Genomic DNA, 11,035 nt, shown 5'->3' on the forward strand with positions numbered 1-11,035 from the left:
GGTCTTTATGAAGGTGTTCAATCCTTTAATTTTATGTACTTCATATTCATAGTATATTTGTAACTAACCCATGTAATGTTATACCCATTTTGCAGATGCCTGTAATAATATAACAATGACTTGAAAAGGAAAAAAAAAGAATTCTATGCATTTATAATTTAATCATCACAATGCAAAACTTTGAGTCTTTCTCTCTTGCTGTTTTTTAAATTTCATTTCCGGCTCCTGTTGGATAGAAATACTGGTGGTTATAGGAATCCTCTGAAAGTAAGAAACAATTTCTTACAGGAATGGTGAAAATGTATTCTATGCACTTATGTGAATGAAACTTTAATCACAGATGATAACAGCAATGTCTATTTTTTGTTGCATCATAGCACATCATCCTGTATAGCTGCGAGGTACTCCAGACAAAACATGCTGGAAACTTTCCTTTGTCAAAGAAATGAACAATTTAATCATCTTGGTAATTCATCACCCATGCACCTGCCCCCCGCCCCCCAGGATGCTGTACCCAGTGATATAAACAATAACAGCTACATTGAATTAACTTAAGTTCCAGATGAGGCAAGTCTGAAAAAGAAGCAAATATTTAAAATGGTAGTGGTGATTGAGGAGGAGGAGTGTAGGAATTATCTAGTAGCTTCTTTAGGTGGGTGCTCTTTTTTTTCCAAAAGGCTGCCCTCGATCTGATGGGAATTGAGCATATGCTTATGAATAAATTTTCTTTTGCTCTTTTATTTTCCTTTGTTTTCATTTGTGGCAGAAAGGATAGTCTGGGCTGGCTTCATCTTTCAGCTCTGTCCCACTCAACACCACAGCTGTTGGAGTTCTTGCTAGAAATGATACCAAGATTTTTTTTTTCTCTAGGATGTTATGTTTGTCTCTCTGGAATATAGAGATCTTGTGTATTCATACATGTCCTTCCCAAACTTAAGACACTATGTTTGGATTGTATTTAGGTGGATATGGGCATATTTTTCCTTCCGCGTGGTCCTGTAGGAGCTGAGTCCTTGCTGTAGCTATCTGCTTTGTGACTACAGAAAGTCCCAGACTTATGATAATTCACTTTTACCATGATGCAAAAATGATACAGATTCAGTAGAAACCGTACTTTGAATTTGGAATTTGGATCTGTTTCTGGTGCTTGCTTTGGCAGCACATACACTAAAATTGGACCCATACAGAGAAGATTAGCATGGCCCCTGCTCATGGACCTGGATCTGTTTCTGGGATAGTGAAATGCACTATAATCCTGTCCCCTGATGCTGGGCATCACCAGCCACACCCAGTCAACCCAGTAATTACGAGGGTATACAGCCAGTGCACGGACAACCATTCTGTTTGTCACTCGCAGTCCAGCGCTCAATCAATTACATGAGATCCTCAACATTTTGTTATGAAATAGGCTTTGTGTTAGATGACTTTGTCCATCTGTAGGCTAATGTAAGTATTCAGAGCATGTTTAAGGTAGACAAGTCTCTGATGTTGAGTAGGTTACGCATATTAAGCGCATTTTGGACTCACAGTATTTTCAGCTTTGTTGGGCTTATTGGCACGTGATCCCTTTGTAAGTCAGTGAAGGTGGGCATTTATAAACTTGCGCAACTTGAAAGCTGCTGTTTCCTAATTTCCTTGTTTTCCACTCGCATGGCAGGTGCTTTTTAGTCCTCAAAACCTAAGGGGCACTGCACAGACAGACATCTTTCTTCCTTGTTTCTGCAGAAGTCAAATCCTACAGAATGCTGTAGTAGCCTGGGAGAAATGAAACATATTCCTTAGTTGGTAACATGTTTTGACACCTACACAGTGAGAATAGAAAAAGAAACACACCGAAGAAGAGGTGTACCTGTGAATGATTTCCTCAGAATGCTTTGCTAGAGAGGTTCTAAAGATGTAAAATTCTAGGTTCCAGGGAGGGTTGCTGTGTGTTTATGCCATTTTTCACCCTGAGTACATACTGATAAGCTCTCATAGATCCTGCTTGCTGCTAAGCTTCACAGTTTGGGGCTTTAAAAAAAAAAAGAAAGGTTAATAGAGAAGTGTTTTATGTCACTTCTTCCATAGATCATTGAATAAATAAATATAAACTGTAATACTTTCCTTCCAGGAGCCAAAGAAGGCCCTTATATTTTGGAAAAGCCATATTAACAGTCACGTGTCTGTGGAGATTGAAGTACTCTTTTGAATGGTCAAAGTAGATAAAAATTTCATTGCAGGAGGAATCTTCAAAGACATCCTACATTCTATCCTATTATCCAATCCATGTTCAACATATAAAGAGATCTGGCAGAAAAAAAAAAAAAAAAAAAAAAAGGAGAAAAAAGGAAAGATAGGAAGGAAAGGAAAGGAAAGGAAAGAGAAAGAGAGGAAGAAAGAAAGAAAGAAAGAAAGAAAGAAGGAAAGAAAGAAAGAAAGAAGAAAAGAAAAGAAAAAAGAAAAGAAAGAAAGAGGGAAGGGGAGGAGAGGAGAGGAGAGGAGAGGAGAGGAAAGGAAAGGAAAGGAAAGGAAAGGAAAGGAAAGGAAAGGAAAACGGAGAATGAAAACCAAAACACCACCCAAACCCACCTCTCCTCTTTCTTCAGGACCAACTGCAGCCAAAACATGTCTGCACTGAGGAAAATATCTGCTGCCTCCAGGAGTTTTGATACAATCAAGGCCAGTGAGATGTGCCAGACCCTTTCCCTTTTCCCCAGATGGTGGAGTTTGCTACTTTCACATTTGGCTTTTAATGGACAACCGAGGAAGCTTGCCAGTAAAGCAGCAGAGCAAGCTAAGAAAACAAACAAACAAAAGCAATCACGCCCTAGACATGGAGACCAATGACAGGTATGATTGATCAGGTGTCCAGCTGGAAGCTGTCACCACCAAGTTGAGAGAAACAGGCAGAGCTTGGCGTGTTTCACGGGCCAAAGATTATCATGGGGTATTAGGTAGGTAGCATTCTTCAGCAAACAAAGAAATTGAAAGGATGGAGTTTGCTTTGCCTGAGCCCCACGCCTCACAGAGATGCTTACCACATGACTCTCCTTGTATAAGGGATACTTGAAACTAAACATATTATATTTCCTTTTGGAAGCCCTTGTTAGACAAAACCATACCACACACCACCATATTCTTCTTTTGCGTGTTTGTTTTCAAACTAAATACTTTTTCATGTTAAAATAAATGTACATTTTGACATATGATAACTTTAGCAGTGTACAATCCATTGGGAGGCATACTGGAATCCAAAGACTTATGTTTTAATTACGGCATAATTTCCTTGTTGCTTAAATGAGGAAAATAGAAATCCTGTCAACTTTACAGTATTGTCTTTAGAATCAGCTACAATAATACCATATTTCCTTGATTGTAACGTGCCATGGATTATAATAAGGCTCGTAGAAAGCTTTTGACGAAAGAACACATTTAGCATGTTAAGTAAGCATATTGCTTTTTAAGATTCATCCAATTATTTGAGAAGTATTAAAATGTAAATAGAAGGTACACGTTGCAATCAAGGAAATGAGATATATGTGAAAACATTTTATAAGCCACAAAGTGCTGGAAACATGTAAGTATAGCTAACAATTAGGTCATAATGAAAACATGTTAATAATACGGAATTATTAATATCTTGCTTGTTATAAAGGTAGTAACTTGAAGGATGCAAAGTCTCCACATACTCAAATTGAACTTGAATTTGCATATACTAAAAAAGAAAATAGTGGAAAAGAAATCCCTGACAAATTTCAGTTCATCTGAACATAAGAAAGCATCAATTTAACAAATATCTCCTAAAAATTTCAATCTGATTTCAATTTCACCAAAACTTACACACACATTTTGTGCATAAATTATAGAATTTATGCTGTCATATTCATTCTCTGCCTCTGGCAAGCACACAGTTTGTATTTCTGGGCGCAGTATTTGTTTTCAAATACTCAGTATCAAAAGAAGGTCATTCAATGATACTATATGATTGACCATGATGTTGGTTATTATCTTGACAGAATTGTACAGTTTTTGCTTTTTAATTGTGGATTGAGTAAATTGTCTCCCCAAATTTGTATGAATTAGGATTCACACAAACGATGTAAATTCTGTAATAAACCTCAGAGAGATTTGTCAAAGTTTTGTACTGTTAGCCATGTTTCCAAGAATCAAAAAATGACACTGATATTGGACAACTGTTCATTTTGTTACTCCATAGCTTTAAAAATAAAATGGCTTTCTTATCAGTAGCTTGAGAATCAGCACAGGCTTTCTGTAATACTTAACACACCCTAGCAAGTAGACAGCATGGGTTTGGAGGAGGAAACCCTAGATAAGTATTTCCTTAAGTATCTCTCCAGGGTAAGAAGCAGGCTGAAAAATGCTTGTTTTATCTTAAGTCTTGTCTCTGTCATTTTATGGGATATAAGGAAATTATTGGAAGTGAAAGATGAAGAAACAGTTCATCAATATCTTTTCTGTGTGACCAAATTCTGGTCTCTTGCCAAAATATTTTGGTCAAATATTGGTAAATGGGAGGCTATGGGTATATACAAAAACTATTTCCATAGATCGGTGGTTTCCAAACTTGGCTCCTCCCCAGAATCACCTGAGACTGATAAAATCTATCCAGAGTTTCTGGTCTGCCCTGGGAGATTCAGAGTAGTAGGTCTGGGTGGGTCCCAGGAAAATGTGTTTTTAAAGTTTCTCAGGTGATTCTAATTAGAACTGGAGACTGCTGCCATACAATTCAAATGAACTTTCTAGACTCATTAATAATGTAACAATATGGAAAAATGTTATTTCTTCAGCAGGAGATTTTTTTTTTACTCTTTTATGTTACAAGAATATTTGATAAACCACTTGGCAGGGGTGGAATAAATGCACAAGGGAAATGTTTAAGGAACAAAAGATGGTCCTTGGCTACCTTCCAAGCTTTCGTCTTGCCAAATGGGGTACGTAAAAGTGAGGGTATGAGATGAATTATTATGGAGGAAAAAGGAGAATTTTAAAGGTTTTATCCAGGAGGAAAATAGAAGTAAAGGCAAAGTGTTCTTAGTTAAGCTAATTCAGCAGCTGGTACCTAAATATTTATTAAACTTAGTAGCTATTGGTGTTTTTACTATTATTACCTCTAACATTGTACATATATGGATAACCAAAGTCAGTAAAAAACTAGGGTCTAAAGATCTAGTTTGGAAGTTATCATTGGCGTTTACATTAGTTAAAACTATAGTCTTCAAGGGGATCAGACCTAACCATGAGCAATACCCAATGACCCTCATACCCAGTGACCATTGACCCTGCACATGTGAGGCAAAAAGAGAATAAAACAGAAGCATTTCCTCTAGGTAATTTGTTGGAACAATCAAATGTTTTTCTCAATTTGAAGTTGAATCACAACTACCCAGTGTATCCCAAAACAATAATGAATCTTTGAAAATGGCAGAAGACATTTTACAAGGAGTGATTTCATACTTGATTGTCTTCAGGAAGCTAGAGTTAATGGTAGTTTAATAATGATCACTTAAATGTCAAAGGATAGAACAACTGACCCCCTTCTGATAATGCTAATTTCCTTTCTTCCTTCTCCCTACAACTGAAAGGTATTTTATTTTTAACTATTTAATTATATTTGGAAAATAAGTTCTATACATCAGTTTTTAAACCTCCAATTTATAAACTGCTAACTAGAGCTTAGGTTCTGATGACTATAAACTAGTATATTGAAAATATAATCCTCATGGAACAAAGAATAATATAGATTTTCGCACTTTTACTGACCATTTATCAAGGCTCAGAGGTTCTTTGGGGGAAAAGGATGCTACCAAAATGGATCATCTTGTGACTCTTGTCATTCACATACTTCAGATTCTTGGAAATACGATTATGGTGTGTTATTTATAGACTGTGTGAGTGAACAGAACCTTTGTTTTTAAGACAAAGCAGGGAGCGAAATTATTGTCAAAATAGTGTTTTCTAAGGTGTATTTATTTTTATTTTTAATGGAACAAAATTATTCCCAGATGTGCAATGTTCTCACTATGCCCATTACTTTCTAATGAATCTTACAATAAGATGATTAATTCTATACACTTGGAGGCTTTTGGTGAATGTTGTTAATTAAGCAATTACGTTAATCCACTTCTGCTTATTTTTTTGGAAGCCCAGTGATGAAGGTAATTTTTCCCCCTTTGGAATAATCTCTCTAGAATTATTAGGCACGTGTGAAATGGGTTTTACACACATTTCCAAAGACTACATGTGTTATGATTAACCAATTTTAATCTGCAAACCACAATCAACCTGTTTTATTCCAACTGATAAAGTTCATGACATCACTTGGTTTCATTTTTCAGCCTCGGCATTGACATCATTCATTGGCATTAAAATATTATCATAATATTTGGTTCTGGACTAAATTAAATAAAAACACAATAGGAAATGAGCAACTCTTTGACTTAGATAGCAGAGCATGCACAGTTTTTGTTTCTAAAAATGATGAAGGGCTTACGGAAAATAATACAAATAAAGATTCCAGAGTGTGTAGTATAAAATGTTAGAAGAAGGCTATGGTTTAGAGTGAGGAGGTCTGTTTGGGTGTTGACTGGGGGCCTGTGTGGATTTACGGAACAACCAAGATGTTCTGAAAGGAAACAGTATGGAGGTTCCTCAAAAAGTTAAAAATAGAAATACCATATGACCCAGTAATTCCACCTCTGGGTTTTATACCTGAAGAAAACAAAAACGCTAATTCGAAAAGATATATGCACCCTTATGTTTATTGCAACATTTTTTGTAATAGCCAAGATACGGAAGCGACCTAAGTGTCCATGGGTAGATGGATGGATAAAGATGTGGTATATATATTTTTATAGCTATTGTATATACACATATATATGTGTTTCCAGATATATACTTACATATATAAATATATGTTTTTAAAAAAAGATTTTTTTTATTCAGAAGAGACACACAGAGAGAGGCAGAGACATAGGCAGAGGAAAAAGCAGGCTCCCCATAGAGAGCCTGATGTGGGACTTGATCCTAGGACCCCAGGATAAGTTGAAGGCAGATGCTCAACCACTGAGCCACCCAGGCGCCCCCACAAATATATATATATATATGAATGAAATATTATTAATATAATATATAATATGCTATTATATAATATATAATATATAATAAATATACTATATAATAATATAATATATTATATATATAAATGAAATCTTGCAACAACATGGGTGGGTCTAGAGGGTATAATGCTAAGTGAAATAAGTAGGCAGAAACAAATACCACATGACTCCACTTATACATGGAATCTAAAAACAAAACAAACAAACAAAACCAGAAACAGACTCATTAATAAAGAGAGCAAACTGGTGGTTGCCAGATGGGAGGGAGGGGGTAAGGGGATAGGCGTCACCTATTGGTGACGGAGATTAAGAGGTACATACTTCCCATTACAAAATCAATAAGTCATAGGAATGAAAAGTACAGCATAAGGAATATAATCAATAATATGGTAATAACGTTGTATGGTGACGGATGGCAACTGTACAACCTATCACGGTGAGCAGTACATAATGTATATAATTTTCGAATCACTATGTTGTACATCTGAAACTAAAACTTCAATTTACAAAAAGATGTTCTGAAAGGATATCTGGATAAGATCAGCAAAAAGAGAGGTCTCTGCCTTAAGTAGAGAGTCACTAGAACACTTGGGTGATAAGACATCACTTAATAATGGAGATAAATGACCTCAACATTTCTGGAAAAGCCCACATGTCGGCACTTGCAACAACAGAGAATTGTAGAGTAATAGAGGTAAGACAGGTGACTGGATTATTTGATGCTTATTTACCCACCAAGGATGTGAAGAGTTGATTTCTTTATGTACCTTATTATATTGGGCCAAATCATATGAAAGAGCCAATATTTGGTTATTTTTCGATGAACTGATATGGCAATTTGTGTGGTTTAAAATAGTAAGTATACATAGTAAACCCATAAGGTGGACTCAGTGCCTTCCTACTTGATTCTTCATGTTTCATTGTCACTGTTAGTATTACAGGATAAAATGTTTTCACCTTTGACAATTCCTAGATTTTTCTTTCCCCTTCTGATGACAGAGAACTGTCTAGATTGCTGTTTCATTTTGAGAAGTTTTTGGAATTAGGTGGGAGAGAGCCAGGAAGGAAACGAGAGGATGGAAATAGCAAAGTACCTCATGTGTAAAGATTAGAAATTTTATTTTAGTGAAGTGGAAGAGAGAAAAGTGGGGTCACAGCCATAGTGTGGAAGGGAATCAGGCTATTGAAGCAGGGATACATTTGATGCATCCTCAGTTCTCCTGAGGATATGCCCATTTCTTCAGCTTAAAAAACAGAAGTGAGGGATGTGAATTGTGCTGGCTTCAAAGAATGCACTTATTAAATTTGAAAGGAGTTAAGCTATACATGCATGGAATTATTTCCCCTCTGTCATATAATTTAAAATAATGCAAAATTAAATTTTCATTGCCTTATTTATAGTATATGCCTATGCCACTGTATGAATCGTGCATTCAAAAAATACATATCACAATGGAGGGCTTAAAACTCAAAATCATGTATGGTCCTAATTATGGGTGATTTAGGGGATTGTCATGAAAAATTTATATATTTTGAAATTACTTTTGGTTGCTTAGACTGAGTCCTTCTAACTGTGACACTGCTTTGGGACAAAGTTCCATGGGGGTATGCATGGCTTTACAGATGTTGTATTTTCCCTACTGGAATATATTAAACTTACTCAGTCATTATGTTCCTCCCATAATATCTTCTTAATTGTTCTACATCTATCAGGCTTCGAAAATCTACCTCGCTTAATCATAATCGTATAGGAATTTATGTAGCCATGGTGATTCCTTTAGATATTATTTATATATGTATGTTTTTTTCTTATTCTTCAATATGGCTTTTTAAATTTATTTATCTATCTAAGTATCTATCTAACAATTTATTTCTACTTATGAAACTGTCATGCTATGTTCGTAGGCAATAACAGCATGCTTATATATGGGAAGGAAAAGGGAGCTAATTTTAACTTGAAATGCAGACCAAACAAAGACGATACAACCGGGCTCCAGCCATGAGCCTTCCAATCCTTTGGCTGGTTTCATGAATGATAGATACTAAATATATTTGAATTTTGTTTTTTAACACACCCTTGTGCAGCCAAACCCAAAGCAAAATAACCAACATTTCATATCTGCACAGTGTTGCCTCATTCTCTAGATTATATTTAGGCGTGTGTATGTGTAACTATGTGCGTTTGTGCACATGTTTGTGCATGTATATACACTACATATTTCACTTCTTAAGTAAAGGCTTTGGGTTTTCTATTTCACATTAAATTCTCAAGTTTGTTTCCCACTTGCAATTTTAATACCGTCTCCTTTGGGTGGACACTGATGTTCTCTAATTTGAGAATAATAAAAATATTAATGTAATAAAGGGAGGGAGGCAGTTACGGAGATGCTGCGGGAGTGGACTGTCAGGGCACCTGGCGGGCATCGAATCACCATGTACCTGGATGTTTAAGGCCTCCTGTATAGCAGATGCTCTCTCGCGGGTGTTAACATGAAATACAAAAACAGTTAAACTTTTTGCTCTCTCCCGTTGGTCTTTCCATTTGCCTTTTCCCCAGATTTTCTTGTCCCCAGGCGTATTAGTTTCTCAGGGCCACTGTAACAAATCACCACCAACTGGAGGTCTTAAAACTAGAGAAATTTATTCTCACACAGTTCCAGAGGCCAGAGGTCTAAAATCGAGGTGTTGGCAGACTTGGCTTCTTTGGAAGGCTGTGTGGGAGGAACTGTTCCAGACCTTTCTCCTGGCTCCTGGTGGCTGCTGTCAAGGGTTGGTTTCCTTGGCCTGTAGATGCATCATCCCAATCTCTGACACTGTTGTGTTGTGGCTTCTTCCCTCTGTGTCTCTGTGTCATCTCAGAGACTTATTCCTTCTGTGTATCCATGTGTCCTCTCCTCTTCTTATAAGGACTCTTCATCATTAGAAAAGGACCTACCCTCATCCAGGATGACCTCATGTTAGCTAATTATATCTACAAAGACCCTATTTCCAAATAAAGTCACATCTTGTGGGTATGGGTGGACATGAATTTAGAGGGAATCCAGTGCATTAATTATTTACTACTTCTCTTTCCAAACTCATGATTAACCAGTTATGGTTAACCACCAGCTATGTGTTAGGTGACTTTTTTTTTTCTCTCTCGTGAAGTGGATGGCCAGGTTCATTGCCTGAAGTTCTACCACTGTTTCCTCTCATTGGTGTCTTACAGGGCCTTTCTCCGGGAGGGCTGAGGTGTGGCCACTGTGTATTTTTGTCATGTAATCTCATCTTGAGCTGACAAGCTTGTGAACGAAGTGCAGACTTTGTTCCTCTGGTCCAGGAAACTTTCCAATCCTTGCATGTCCACTCCAGTCAATACTATGCCAGTGAGTGGATCAATATAATTCTAAAGGAAGTCCAGAGAACTCAGTTCTCTTCAAACTCTGTTATAAAACAACTTCAGAGAGTTAACGTAGTTGGGAAGCAAGATTGAAAGTACTTACTTTTACCCATCCCGTGTTAATTGGAATTATTTCTGAGCTTTCTGCCTGAGAAGGATGCAAAAGAATATAGTTTGCCAAATGAAAGGCTGCAGCATGTACCTGAGTCCATTTTAATCTGCTCTAGCGTAGACATTATAAAACGAGCTATTACAACTGGAGCTGTTATTTGGTTAAGTGATTGGCATTTCGTTGTCACCTTGAGGGGCTGTCTGATGTTTTTAGACCTCTTTTGGTCATCAAAAGTAGTGCCAATATCTCTTCTCTTCCTTCTTGAGATGCAGAATTGTGTTGGACTTGCCATCTTGGGCAAGTTTCCCACTTGGCTTCTCCCACGGTAATACATCTTCCGATCCATGCCCACAAACCAATGTAGATAATTTGTCAAATATCAGGGATGCCTATTTAATTTATCCCTTTGGGAGCTGTGACCTGGTATCA

At 36.8% G+C, this 11,035-nt stretch overlaps 1 pseudogene; it reads left to right on the forward strand.

Moving 5' to 3' along the window:
* Positions 1–1,143: 1,143 nt before the first annotated feature.
* Positions 1,144–1,216, forward strand: LOC119875846 (annotated as a pseudogene).
* Positions 1,217–11,035: the final 9,819 nt, after the last annotated feature.

The sequence above is a fragment of the Canis lupus genome, chromosome 9 (genome assembly GCF_011100685.1).
Source record: "Canis lupus familiaris isolate Mischka breed German Shepherd chromosome 9, alternate assembly UU_Cfam_GSD_1.0, whole genome shotgun sequence".
NCBI lineage: Eukaryota > Metazoa > Chordata > Mammalia > Carnivora > Canidae > Canis > Canis lupus.